The 15,497-nt window shown below is 35.9% G+C and overlaps 1 protein-coding gene across 1 annotated transcript in view; it reads left to right on the forward strand.

Annotated features, from left to right (window-relative positions):
- The first annotated feature begins 417 nt into the window (after positions 1 to 417).
- The window catches only part of LOC126924047 (glutathione S-transferase 1-1-like), a 148,414-nt gene continuing 133,334 nt past the window's right edge, over positions 418 to 15,497 (forward strand). The window contains exon 1 of the mRNA XM_050738124.1: positions 418 to 567. The gene's annotated coding sequence lies outside the window, so the exon portion shown is untranslated. The remainder of the gene's footprint in view (positions 568 to 15,497) is intronic.

Genomic DNA, 15,497 nt, shown 5'->3' on the forward strand with positions numbered 1-15,497 from the left:
ACTCAAACGAACAACGGATAGTCGCGTTTTTCTCCACGGTTAGTGCCATAGCATAGAACCGTTTCGTCTCGTTGCAGTCCAGTAATTCGATGAATTTCGAGTATGAGAGGTACGTCGTAGCCGGGCGAGCCCTCAATTAAGCGAAACGGTTCGTCGGCCATGAGGATGCGGCCTGATGTTCGTGCGGACGAGAAGCAGTCGTAGCAGTGAATCTGTCCCAAGCTCCTGCGCTCAACCTTTCTATCTTCCTCGTTTCCCCTTCTCGATCTACCCATCTATTCGTGTATCTATCCCGTTCTCTCTTCCCGGGTGTCTTAAATTAGAATTTCAGGTGAGTCGTTCTGAAATCCGATTCGACGACTCTACATGCGACAGCGCGGAGCGGGGATTCGTAATCGATCGCAGCTCGAGCTGCGTCGAAAGTGAGAGAAACGCAGAAAGTTGCTGAAAGTGGCCGGATAAAAAGGGCGACAGAGACGGTGAAAGGGGCAAAAAGTTAGGGGAACGGAGTACGGAAGGATTTGTAGAGGGCAAAAGAAAGAGCGAGATAGAGAAGATAACGAGTAGGTAAGCAGAGATATAACGATTGAAGAAGAGTGGCAGGGCCAAAAACAGAGATGTCGCCGGTAGTGGTTGTCGCGACTAGCTGACTGTTGCACCAGTATTACGCTGGTTTTAGTTTTCAGGTGCATCGTTCCCGAGCATGTCGTTCTGTAATGCTCGCAATAATCATTTAACATTCACCTGTGCATATGTATCGGCAAGTGTTCAAAAGTATTTGCAGATACTTGCGATACCTTTATCGGAGATATGTGATTGCGTTTAGATTCAGTTTCAGCGTTAGATCCTCAATTTGCGGAATCGGTTCTTTCATGGTAAACTACCTAAAGCTTCAACGCAAGTTTCAATTTATTACGTACAGTTAATAACACCTTTGAAAAGAAATTCTCATCGCTTAAAAAGATGTGTCGCAAAACGGTGAATAGTCTTAAACGTCAAATATTTGGTGAGCGAATGCGCGCGATTATGTCACCGCGTTCTAAGTCGACTCAAGATTCTTATTTGCCCCGCTATCTTTTTCTATTTCGTCTTTGCCGACACGGCGCGTCTTCCCTCTGACAACCCGCTGTCCTACATAGACTCCATCTCTTTCATTCTCGCCTCTTGTTTCTCTTCTTTCCTATTTTAGGTTTTACCCTTCTGCAGTTCTCCCATCCCACATTTCATTTCCCCCTCCTTTCTTTTCGTCCTCCTGTTCTCTTTTTATATCTTACTTTCCATTCCTATCTTTCTTTAACTTCTTTCTAATTCCTTCTGTTCGTCCTTTTTATACTTTATCGTTTATTTTCTCTCTTTCGTCTTTTTCTCTTCTCTCATTCCATTTCCCCCTATTACCTCTTAATATCTCTTTTTGCCTTTCTTCTTGATTCCTGATTGTCTTCCGTTTCCTTCTTTGATCTCTTGTTGCGGAAGCAAAAGTCGATCCTTGAAAGTCATCCTTGACTTACTGTCGAACTTGCTTCTTTATCGACTCGTTAATGTTGCAATTTTTGTATTCCAACAAAAGTCAGCCACCGCTCGATTTATCTTGAGACATCTAACGTGGTTGACAACGTAAGTAGTCTGTTCACAACTATTGGTTTCTCATGTGCCATGCCATTTACCGTCAACGAACGAGGTTCAAAGAGAAGTTCGCCTTGGCCTGGGAAAATAGAGAGGGCTGTCTGTACGCGACACTTCGTTCTCGCAAAGGTTATTGAGATGGAACGTTATCCAGTAAGAGATCCAATAAGTAATCACAAAACGTTATTGTCTAATTTCCTTAAATCATCAGGATAGTTATAAAAATAAGGTTGATCACGAACGGATAAAGGTAATCCATAAGGAACGGTATAATTGAGTTGCAATTTTGCTAAGAGTTGTTGGATTATTTTGATGGCGCTTATAATATGTGATAAATATACTGATCTAAATAAAAGTTATTGCTTTTATGTTTGAAATTTAGCTCTTTGCGACAAGTATAAAACATAAAACCTTTCTAATACTAAATTGGATACATGTGTTTTATTAAATGCTCAAAATGCACATACATATCGATTCTACTTCTAATATTATGACGAACAACTACTATTGTATGTGTATATATACATACGTATATAATAATGTTTGCTTAACTGCCACGGTTTTTGTCCGGGTTTTTAAACCCCGGGTTGAAAAAACGAGAGTTGGAAAAATGGACGTTACGTATCGCATGTGAACAATCACACGAGGTACGGCCGTCAAATTCGATGTCCATGCTACGTCGACGAGGGATGACAAACGCTAGAACGCCCGTTGAACTTTCGATACGCATGTTGTATTCCATGTATGTATGTAATTGTAGGAGTTTGATCAAACGAATTAATGTCCGTTTTTGATGAAATAACGTACAACGTTTCTTTCTATTTTGCCAAGCATTAGTCAAACGTAACCGAGATATGCGACCATGACTAAAAATAGTACCGTGACAATTACAATATAATTACAACAGTATTTCTTCATCGAGAAGACGCTATGATCTTCAATTAAATACCTATTTCGTTTTATCTAAAATTTAATATGTTCATATTTGATTTTTCCACGAGTTTTTATTTCATTTTCCTATGTTATGAACGTTCGTTCTATTTTTCTAAGGAAGAACTCTTAACTTCTATTTAGTAAATGACTTTCTGTATACTTTTGTATGTCTTAATTACACGAAAACTAAAGACAAATCGGTAATCCAATTCCGATCTGACGGTTAAAGTAAAGGGAGAAACAAATTCTGCGCTTTAATGTTGACAGGAAAGCGAATCACAGTCGGAGTTTGAGTTTCCTCGAAATTGCACCGTTTTTTAATTCCCGTGCTTCATCGTCGTAGGAACAACCTAAAGGCCACATAGCGGGATCAACTGATCGGTTTACTTAATTTGCGAGCGTAACTTTAGAACGAAATTGAAGTCGCCGCGTCACGTGGTCGAGCTGGAATTTAAAATATGCTTGGGTCGTCTTGCTTGAGAGCCTTTGAGACTTTCGGTGATTGAAACTGACGAACGTTGCTCGGACACGGCGTATCGTATGATCGAATAACGTGGTAGATCGAGTGTGTGTCAATCGACACGTTGCTGCACATTGTGTCGATATTTGCTCTTCTTTCGACGTGACCGTTTGTGTATGATGTTACATTCATTGATTGCATTTTAAACGTGTTTCCACGAAAAGCACTCTGGAAAAGTGAATAAGAGGGCTGTTTGTTTTGTAATCAATCTCTCTGTATTTATATCTTTTTTGTGGCTGCTCGATTTCCTTTGTAGAAAAAATTCAGCGAATAAATATTTGAAAATTTCGGATTTGTTTGATAATTTAATCGTCTCTGTAAAAATATAAACGTATAACGAGCGGAGCAATATTAATCAGGATTGAAATTCAATCGGAAATTATTGATCTACTTTTCAAATTACACAATTAATTTCGCAGCCAAATATCGTTTATTCAATTTTCCGAACACACGACTGCATTCTCATATTATTAGACTCATACGCGAATGATTCGAATTTGCGAATTGTTCAACCAGTTCGACGTGTTACGAAAAATTAAAACATTTTAAAACTGGATATCGCGCTCTTGAACTTTGAATTTCAAACTTTATTTTGAACCTTAATCTTATTAGCTTGCAGTAAATCAATTTCTATTGCGGTATAAACGGCTCTATGAACGTGTTTGAAGCTAGTGGAAGAATAACTTGTAAAAAAATCCACATATCCCGTAAACGAGCAGACATCTTTTTCTTTAAATCGATACTTATATACATTTCATAGGCAGCTGTATACGACATTTCAATTTTTGTTCAATTTTTATTCCCCTTGTACTTTCCTCCTGCTTTGTCGTTTCAACATAAGATGCGTACCTTTTTACGTACTTGTCGGCATCAAACCTGTCGGAAACGTTTGCGTTCACCTGAAGCATTGCGTCTCGTATATCTCGTAGAATGCTTTTTTCGAGTCTTGCAATTCTCCTAGCGACTTCCTTGCACACGCATGAAGTATAACAATTCTACGAGAATTTGCTGAAAGACGTTGAAATCGTTCGACCAAAATGGCACATTTTCAAGCGAGACATTTTTGAGGTTTCAATAAAAGCTTCGAGCGTGTCAGCGTTCACATTTCTTTCGATGTAATGTATTCGATATAGAAATGAAATTATATTAAGCCAGACTATAGTTTGGTATGTGGAATATTTGCAACTACCTGTAGTTACAAAAAAGAATGAAAATGTTAATCGGATTTTATTGGAACTTCTTTCTGTGACGAGGAAAGTAAATCAATAATACGTATGTAGGTGTATGGACCGGGAAGGAATCAAACAAATTGTAGATTTGTTAAGTTAATGTCACGTATTTTTTAATGTCGTTACACCGATCGATAAATAGATATTTCGCCTGATAAGCGTAATGGTCATCTTTGATTAGAAATCAAACAAGGTCTGATATTACACTTTTCGATAGGTATTAGTTAACTGAAGTAATCTATTTTCTTACTGCAAGTGCACTAAACCGATGATTCTGCACAATCGATAATATAAATTTATGGAAATTTGCACGCTTTTGAGATAGCATAAGTTAAATTAGAAATTCCGTTCGGAGGGTGGATATCAATAGTTGAGTGCCTTTATAAAACCGATACCAAATTCTGTTAAATGATGCACTAAAAAAGACATTTTCAGAAACCGCTTGAATCGACGTAAAAGCGTTAATTTAAAATTTAAGTATTTTTATGAAAAATTTATAGAAATCGAACGATGGATCTACAAGTTAAAAATGTCGGAAGTAGGTTAATCTTGATTTCATGTTTCGTATTTAATACCGAAAACCAAATTTTATCATATATTTTGAAATTGTGTCGAGAAGAAAAATTAAAATTTTGTATGGCGTATACCATATTGTTGTGATGTTGCTTTTCGCGTTAATTGTTTACTTGAATTCAGGCGAAAAATATTTGACGGTAAAACATGGTACAATCATCGATGGTTATTAATAATACTTATCTTGCTAGGAGATTGGTAGGAATCATAATGATTCTCTAATATATACCTTCGATATTTTGTGCCTTTGTGTAGTCAAATCTACTTTTTCTAAGCAATATTTATTCTTCGAACAGAAGTAGATTGGACGAAACGTCATCTATGAAATTCTTATCACTTTTCCATTAACTCAAGCAAATATTCATCTTCTTCACTGCGCATCCAATCAAACTGCAAACAGTTCAAGCTTTGTTAATTCGTGTTTTTCGAGAACACGATATTTTATAATTGTCCTCTATTATTGGTAATTTGAGCGCCATGTATCAGCAAAGCAGTAGCAACGTTAAAAAGGTGTTGAAGTGAACACAAGTATAGGTTTATTGATTAGAATATTTGCGTTTCAACAGCACTTAACGTGTATCTATGTATACAGAAACATACTATAAGTATCGCGTGCTTTATGAACTCATTATACTAACAAATTTTTTTACTTCACAGAGCATTAGTAATGAGCTACGAGCTCATGTACTGTTATCGGTCTAAATTTTTATTATTTTTATAGCAACCTGGTTCAGTACCTCGATCAAAGAATATTTCTGTATCGATAACGCAAATCATATCGTTCCCACGAAGTTTAACGTCAATAACGTTACTATTTATTTTGTTGTCAGTGTACAGTTTTAATAATATTCGATACATGTCCCATTTATTTAAATATAAATTATAATAGACATCTGTTTTCTTCATATACTTTAAAATTAATTTCCATAAAAGTAAGAATATACGTACGTATTGTATTATTACTAATTATAGAATTTGAAAACAAACATAACGTTAATTATATTATATAATTGTGTTACGTGAACTAACACGATTGTATTTGTCCCAAAAGAAATATTACAGCTGATGCGAACTTTCAAGTTTCGGAAACTTATCAAAATTAGTTTGTTGTATCATTTCCTGCACTGCTTACAAGTACATTTTGACTTAATATCCGTTTTACTATTTCCTTTCTTCCTACACTCTAGTCAGATTATAAATCCTATTTACGATGATGTATCGAGACGTTGACTTATGCGATATAAATCACATAAATCTGGTTAAAAGTAGATGCGTGTAATTAATACTCATCATAACACAGAAACAATAGTTATAATTTTCGAACTTAATAGATGATGGATGCGTATCATTATTCGTTATGTAGTTTTTATCGAATTCTGTCTATTGTATTTATTGTATTGGTTTTATTACTAACATCAATGGCGTTGTTATATTCGATCTCGATGCAAGGTGAACCAGAAAACAATTTATTCAACTGCAATAACTAATATCGATGCTTGGGTTCGAACAATAGACATTTAAATATCAAGTAAAGTGAATTTTGTTTACAAATTATATTTCTATCGGTAAATTGCTATTTGTTAAATAATATCTACTACTGCTATTTATAAAATATGTACGCTCTCCGTGGGAATCTTGACACGCGGATTGCGCGGAGAATTAAATATTTTTAGATCAACTACGGTTTGCTAAAAGCTAAATATGTTTGGAGCGCAGCATTGAAATTTCGCACAGGTAAATATGAAATTAATTTCATAAGATGTATATTGGAGGAATATTCGTTTAATTAATTCTTAGTAATACGAAGGGAGCAAAGGGTAGACATAATTTTCTCTAAATTACAATCAATTTACAATGAAATATTTAAAATAAAAATACGGGAATGTAAATCTCTGTTTTCGAAGACAATAATGCGCGTGATACGAGACGAATAAATACAAATAAAATGGCCAATGTGAGTTTAATTTAATTGTTGCTTCAGTATGCCATGGTTCATAAGTCGCTAGCTGTGTTAATCGATAATTTTAATACAGTTATGCATAATTTAGTTCCATAAAGTCAGAAACAGGCATCCTTTGTACCTGTATTGACGCTTTGAACAGTTCATGTGCTCTAAGCGGGTATCGTACTGGTCCTATACCAGGTGTTTCAGGATAAATGTGATCTAAGATAATTCCTAAATTAATTAATGGTTCTATGGTATAGCAACGAACATTTTGTTTGTCTTAAGAAGTATAATAGAATAAAAATTATGTTTCCTAAAATATTTCAAATTTTCTTGTAGGGAACTACAGAAAATGTCTATTCCTTCTTTTGCCTTCAATCCGAGAATATTTATGAATTTAGTTGGTTGTTGTTTACGGAACATGCGTTAATACCGCCAAAAAACATCGAAATCTTGATTGTTTTGTTCCGCATATTGAAATTCAACGAAGAGAGTAGATCTTCGTGCTATGGAAAACGGCATGCGATTCGAGTACTTATTGGATGTCCAATAATAACACCTCTACAGCAAGAGTCTGCTACGAGAAGTCATACAGATGAATCCATTAGCAGTCCTCGGATAAAAGTTACAAACTCGTCCTCCACCCTCCGTAAGACTACGCTCTACAACTCTTTATCTTTATTAAGATATCTTTTAAAACTTGTAACAACGACTAATGGTATTATTATCTGCTGTTTTACACATCTATTAAATTAATAAAAGATGAAGAGAAGTAGGTTCAAGAATTTCTTTGTAAAAAGTTAAGCATTAATTATTACAAAAATTTCAACAAAGGAATTTACAACTCTAAAAATTCTGTAAAAAATTTCCTGAATTCCAGCTGAAAAATTAAAGTCCCATGACAAACTTCGATATTCTGACGCAAAAGTTCTGAAACATTTTCGAAGTACCAAATTTATCTTCGGACATCTCATAGAACATGATGTCAACGAGTTTTTCACTCTAGCGAGAAAGGAGAGAAAGTTCGCGTGAACAAGGTGTTTCATGACCATTTTCTACTTTCGTCCTGCGTTACCGAGCCTATCAACCATTTATAAAAAATGATAAGGAAGAACGGCAGGCCCGGTCAGATACAAATTACCGGTGTGTTGCGTCAAGTTAGATGGAAACTAGCCTTGGGAATTGAGGGAGGCGCACAGGGAAATCGCTATACACCTTTTACCTCCATCTACTGCATCCTGCTTACTAAACATTTATCCTCTCTGTGCGAGTCCTTGCCCTTTCTAGCTTTTCTGTAACAGGACCAGTGTAACATTGGTCAAGAACTGCAAGTTACTGCAATCTCCTTGGTCAGTGTGTACATTCTGCTGTCAAACTCATTGACATGCAGCAGATACTCGATCGAAACATTGTTTCACGCCACCGCGACGATTCTCCTTTTCGCTTAGCGTTCGGTAAGTTTCAGCGTGTATTTGATAAAATTTCATAAAGATATACTGTTCCAAATATTCTTTTTTCCCAGCTTTGTCCCAAAGAAGAGGAACGTTTACGAAAGTCGCCAGAAACGTCGCGACGGTACCACGCGTAACGTACCAACGGCGCTTACTATTGAAACCCGAAGAATAACAAATATGTCAGATATACGAGTTATACAAAGCGTATAGAAATTATACGTCACGATTATTTATGACGGAATTTTATACTTACGACCTGGGTTATGAAAATGCATTAAATAAGAAGGAATCGTAAATGTTATCGTAAAAAATATTTAATATTTTTCACCGTTTTCATGTCGAGTTTAGACATTTAGAGTTTGCATTTAGAAATGCAAATCACCTTTCTTAAATTTATAAACGTACATAAGTACATATTTACTTAGAAAATAAAATAAATATATAATCTTCTAAGTTTCTATCACTAATTTCATTATAACAAAATTCAATATCATCGATACCTGAACCAACGCGAAACAATAAGATAAATCTAATATCTTCTCCGCGAAATAACGCGTACCATTCTTTCTAACAACTCTCCGACGAGAAAACTTCTGAACGGAACGTTGCCGCGAAAAGCAACCAACACGAAGATCCTTAACGGTGGATAGTTAAAAAGTCAGGGGGTAAGATAAGATCAAAATAGTAACGCGTGCCGTCGTAACGGAACTACACTCGGCCAACTTTACCCACTGATACTATAACAGAGAGGAAAGTAGGGTGCACCCTTGGGTTTCTCCGTTATACTCTCTATCTCTCCTACTTGTTCCTCCCATCTTCCTCTTCCCCAAGCAAGCTTCGTCGCTTCGTTCCAGTAGTATAGCCTTTCTCTCGCACCCTGTAGCCTCGTCTCTCTGTGTCCTTGCCCTCTTGTGCACGGTGTTTACGAGGGTCGAAGATTCGCGACGTAACACCTGGGGCTTATGATTCTGGGCATTATTGCCTGAGTAAATTAACCGTGCGATATTGTTCCCCTTGCTCGACGTCTTCGAGTCTGCCTGACAAATTCCTCTTATACACCTTCAGATTGCAAACTTTTCGATTTCGGCCGCTGCATCCGCGTCGAATTTTAACGAGGCGTACGCTGCTCGGAATTACGATCGCGTTCCGTAACGGAGATACCAGTACCGAATTTACCATTCGATCCATCGACTTTCCACGATCGATTTCGCCCGAAGGAATACGCTTTACAATTTCCTTGTATTATGCAAATATTACTTATTAACAATTTTACAGTTTTCCGGGGGCGAAACGTTTTTTGCCCTCGCAGGCTTTTGCTTCGATCGAAAAAAGTGAGAAGCTGTGAAATCGATTTCTCCGCATTGTTTTCCCCTTCTTTTTGTGTATTACGCGTTATGTCAAGAACTATTACTCTAAGCGCAATTTTGATTACCGAGTTTATATTTCTCTATGTATTTATTACAGCTTTTATAGAAGATTAAAAGAGTTGAGAAATAACTGAGACATTCATAGATTAAAAATGTGGAAACAATGTTATGGTATAGTATATAATAATCTATCGCGACTAAAACAAAATATATAAAATTCAACGTGATAACAATGATTAAGAGAATTAACGATAACCATGACGTTCCACGAGTTCCATAATTTACGCACTCACGGAAACGTAGGTATATGCGAGGTCTGAGTATAGTCGAAAGCGTATCGATTGTCGTTCCCATGAAATTAATTTCCTGCTCGGGAGGATGTTCGAAAGGCTCTCCGGAGGACTGTATATAGGCACTGGTACGAGCTCTGCAAGCACTCAAGTTCAGCGTCTAGTTCGCGGTTGAACCGGTAAAGTCGGTGTCTTACGACTTCAGGTTGAACCCTCCACTGGGGCGAGGTAAAAGGCGGACCGTAGAAACCAGGAAGGGCATAATTGAGTACACTTTATTCGTTTGTTGCATGCCGTGGTTACCGTGCGATATGAAATGGCACAGGTGAACGGAGATTTCAGCCAATTCACTTGACTCTGTGACAACAATTCATCCCTTCCCAAATAAATTCTGTTGTTCTTTAAGGAGGACAGACCGAATAAATTATTGAATTATGCCAAGTGATGTTGATCATACGAGAAGATCAATGTTATTCCGCAGGAAATAGCAATCATAAATCAATCATTGTTCTGATATAGAACAGAATTTCTAGAATAGAATTCTGAATAGAATTTCTGTCGGCTTGAAATCACTTATTTACTCTTCGTAGGTTATGCCCAGTTTATAATAAGAATTCTATTATAAAGTTGGGTTACTGGCTTTAATCCAATACTTTGTTTCGGTATTTTGGTTAGTAAAATTATTCTCTTATAATATTTATTTTGTTATTTTTCAAATTGAACCGAAATATTTTCCTCATTTATATCCTATCTTAATTTTCAATCAAATGAAAAATATAACGTTTCATATCTTACACGAAATATTTCAATTTATATTCATTACTATGCGCGACTATATCATCGAAGCTTTTATTTTCGCTAACGTATGATTTAACAAATTCGAATGCTTTAATGTATTAATCACACCAATAAAAGGTTTTCCAACGATTATGTTACTATTGTAGCCTGCTTCGTTGATTACATATTACGAATCGTTGAACTACTTTTATAGTATAATTAACTTCGATCATACCTGGCAATCATACGGCACTTGTTTGCGGACTGCATCTAATTGTTCCGTATGTTTTTAGGTCTGAGTAGACCCAGTTTCACTGTACGTCTTAACAACATATACTTCGTGCACAAAATTTCTTTATCATTCTTTTACTACGAATAGTAAGAAAGATGCAAAAATTTTGTTCCATATCCGATACAATTGATAAAACTTTCTCTTATGAAATGAGAAATATTCATGATGTCCAACGGAATACTTCCTTCTGAATTATTCGCAAACTCTCGTACAACTTATACACGTTCAGCTCCTCGATCATTTTGAAAAGAAAGTTCGTAGACAGGTGGCAGAAGCAGGATCGTCTTTCACTCTCTTCGTTTCATTAAATGCTTCTCAAGCGATTTAGCAGAACGAGTATCTAAAGGCATTTCTGGATGATTCTGCTAGGCTGGTTATACACTCTTAAACCTAAGTGGCTCACTTTTCTCCACTTCCCTTCCGACGTGACATCGTCGAGTCGCTCCCCTTTTGTAAACCATTCGAATCCTTGGTAAACCCCATACACCAACTTTCGTAGATTCCACGCTATTATTCACGCTAAGGATACGTGGATGAAGTCGTGGCCGGATGGTGTGAGCTATTAAATCTCGAGTTTCGATAAGTTTCACGCGAGATTAATGATATGAAAGCGTTGGTCCTATCGCTTGTAGATATTTATAGAAATGTAAGCAATTACTAACTTTAAATTCATTATTATTAAACTAAACTTCTTACGATAGAATAGTTTACAAATTTCTTTGGTCTCACACTCTTTTTTATTCTTAGAACTCCCATTTTATTTTTTAAACATACACTGTTTCATATAGCAATACTGGAAATTATACGTTTAAAATACGCAGCAAAGCCTTCGGTAATATAAGAGGTCAGTGCGTGAAACGCTGGAATGGTGGAGGTCAAGTGAAGCAATGTAGGTACTTTTAGCAACAGAGAGCGACTATTTTCGAGAATATATTTTTGGTGTTTATCCTTTCGATGACGATATTATCAATAATCGTTAACAGTGGCTGCAGCACGGTGTATCTTTCTCTCCCTCTTGTTGTTCGAAGGTAGAGCGTACTCACGGTGTCCACAAACAATGTCGCCACCCTGGCTCGGACACCTCTTATGGCTTACGTCGCCGGATTACGCTTGCACCGTGCGACTAGTGCTTTTACACCCTCTCTAATAACTTTTTCCTCTAGTGCAGTTTCATTACTTAGTTAAATATCGCCACTTTGCGATTTCTTGCAAATTTCTTATTTAATTGATTTTTCGAATATCTCATTTAACGAGCCGTACATGGGTATCGATTATTATTTCATAGTAGCGTAAACCACAAAATTTGCAAAACGAAAGATAATAATTAACATTTGAATTTCTTATAGAGAGTAAGAAATTAACATAAGATTTTTACAAATCTCGGAAAGACGACCAAAAGAGCATGGTATTATATTTAAACATTTCCAAAGTCTAGACTGATTTGACGAATGATCCTGTTTTCTGTGAAACATTATAAGTATGTTCTATGACTAAAGGGAAGAAAAAATTTCATAATACTGTAATACTGCTATTAAAATGCACAATAGGTTATCGTATTGTCAACGATACGCCATTACTTTTTTACAACCGCCCTACACTATTATTTGAGACACATTCTGCGGTCCTGTGAACTAGCATCTATCCCCGGTTGATCATTAAGATAAGCGTTAAGATAATTTAACTAGCAAAGCAGTTCTTTCGAGATTAATAAGAAGCACACGTTTGCCCTCGTATTACAACGTTCCTCAATATGATAATGTTTTGTTCCTTCCTGTATAACTGCTGTTATAATTGTACTTGCGTAACAGTGTCGAGCGATGGTTACTTGCAGGATAACAACTGCTGCGCATGAACATACAACTGTTATTGTTCCCGCCTGTTGCTAAACTTTCATCAGATTAACTTTTGCCGTAAAACCTAAACCACAAAATCTGCTCGTTTCATGGTTTAGTAAAAGACAAATATAAATACACGTTATTCGCGAGTAGCTTTATCGCAGACTTAGACTTGCCATTCTAATCTTTTCTATTTACTAATTTAGATAAAAAGTTGCAGTACTTTCTATTTAGAGGAAAATGAAAAAAGCCATGCGATCTGAATACTCGCACAATTGTATAAAGAAACTAATATTAAATTTGATTCAAATTGTTTTTCACAGCGGATACCCAGGAAGGTAACGTAAAAAATGACATTTCATTTCGATAAAATATTGGATACTCGGATCTATAAAACAGAAACTGATAGGCAAAAGGAAAGAAATTGCGCCTCTTGCGCTACACGGTTGCGCGCATGCGTACGAGCAATTTTGAGAACGGATTTTATAATATTTTTCGAATCACCGTGATGTACGATACGTCGCGTCGGCGCAAAACACGATTTATTCGTTTTCATTATTCGAAAAATCCACGTTTCGAAAAGCTGCGTCCTCTCATGGACGTTGTTCGTAAACCGATTAAACGGAATATTTACACGAACAGTCGAAGATGCGAATATTCCTTTTTAATGCGGATCGAATCCCGGTGAGAACATAGCGCGCAAAATCGAATGACCATTTCGAAACGTAATGGAAAATTTTCGATTTCACCACTTGAAATTGATTTCGAATTTTAATTTCGTTTCGTGTAGTTTCGTCTGGTAATTTTTTATATAGAAAATTATGCGCCCTGAGTTTTGACATGCGTTATCGTTTTTTATCTGTTCTCGTTGGTCGAAAGATTAACGTCATCTGGCAAATATTTGCGGGACAGAATGCGAAATACGTTATATGAATTCACGTTTTCTGTGTTCGTCTATTTTTCTCACAGACTGGAACGGAACTTGACGTATCGTCTATCAAGAATTAAGAGCGATTCGTTTCCAATATACGGTCCAGGAGATTCCATTTTATGGTTTCTCGATTATTCCATTTTCTATTATCCCAGACTTTCATTATCCGATTTATTAAGGGTATACGTACTATATGATGCATTTTCAGATTGCACGTTAAATGTCTAAATATACTGTCTATTAACAAATACTATATAATACGATACGATATTATATACTATACTATACTATACAACATTCTCTATTAACAAATACGAAGGTCTGCAATTTTTGTTAATTTCGGCACGGCCTTCAAAAATGAATTTCTCCTTTTCTTGCCTCATCTTAGATTTACGTCTTAATTATACGCTTAAATTACAGTAGGATGTAAAAGAATCCAAATTGAAGGAAATCTCGTTCCAACAATTCGTTACCTCGGTGACTCGACAACTTAACTTATACCAAAGATGTACTTGTTCTGAAGTTGAATTCGCTTGTTACGAAATTGTACAGGGGTCGACTTAACTTGCTCTGAAATTCTACTTATTTCAAATTAGTGCTAACTGTTTGCTGAAAAGTTAAGAAAAAGTTCAACATTTTCAGCTTTATGTAAATTTAAAATTAATAGATTGATTGTAGATTTGTGACGAAATTTCAGAAGCCTGTTATAAGGAAAGTACTTGTTGATAGTTATTAGAGATTCTACTTAATCGAACTGGCAATAAACGGTAATTAACTGTTTTTCTATCTAAAGTGCTATTGTACAAACGATAATTTCCAGGTGTATTTCTTGTGAGAGGATAAAATTTAATAATAATTACAAATATTAAAACTATGGTTGTATTATGTACCTGATAAATAGTAATAAAAAATTTGAAATGATTTTCAAAAAAGCTTTAGAAATCTAAAATTAACTTTGAGATGTACCTACATATCTATCGTTTCACGAAAATGGTACAATCGAACTGCATTTATCCCAACTCCATTTGCCCGAACCCCATTTATCCAAAGTCCATCTATTGAAATGAAATTTTAGTTCATGCCCGATTTACCGAACTCCCTCCGATCTCCTATTATCCGAACGACTGACAAACGTCGTTCCAGTTAAAATGCAAACAGCGAATCAATGAATTAAGAAAGATACCGCGAACAACATAAGTTAACCGATAATCGCATATAATATTATTATATATTTTTGTATAAGCATTAACATCGAGGTGTGTACAAAAGATACAGATAACAGAAACGGTTTCATAATTCAAACTAATTTAAACAATTTTTTAAAGTTATCGTACAAGGAATTGTGATAAATAAAGTTGTTGAAACTCGCACCTATTCTTTGTACATGTGTTATACAAGAACTAATAAAAGTCAAGCACACTGGTTTATGTATTCCAGCTATGCTTCCTAGAAATTTGATTCTACGGCTGAATGAATGTTGCTCTTGTAAGTTGCGGTATGCTGCGCGCTTTGAAACAAAAACTAATTTCAGCATAAAAAACTTGGAAGGGAGGTTCCTGGTTTTATACGACAAATTTAATACGCACGTTTGCAGCCAGAAATTTAGTTTCGCTTGCATGAGCTTTGCAGTCAGGTTTTATCGCTGTTTATAAAAGAGACAAATGTCTGAATTGCGTTATTTCCAAAATACTTGCATCAGGAACCAAACATATGGATAATCGTTTTTCT

Source organism: Bombus affinis, chromosome 14 (genome assembly GCF_024516045.1).
Source record: "Bombus affinis isolate iyBomAffi1 chromosome 14, iyBomAffi1.2, whole genome shotgun sequence".
Lineage (NCBI taxonomy): Eukaryota > Metazoa > Arthropoda > Insecta > Hymenoptera > Apidae > Bombus > Bombus affinis.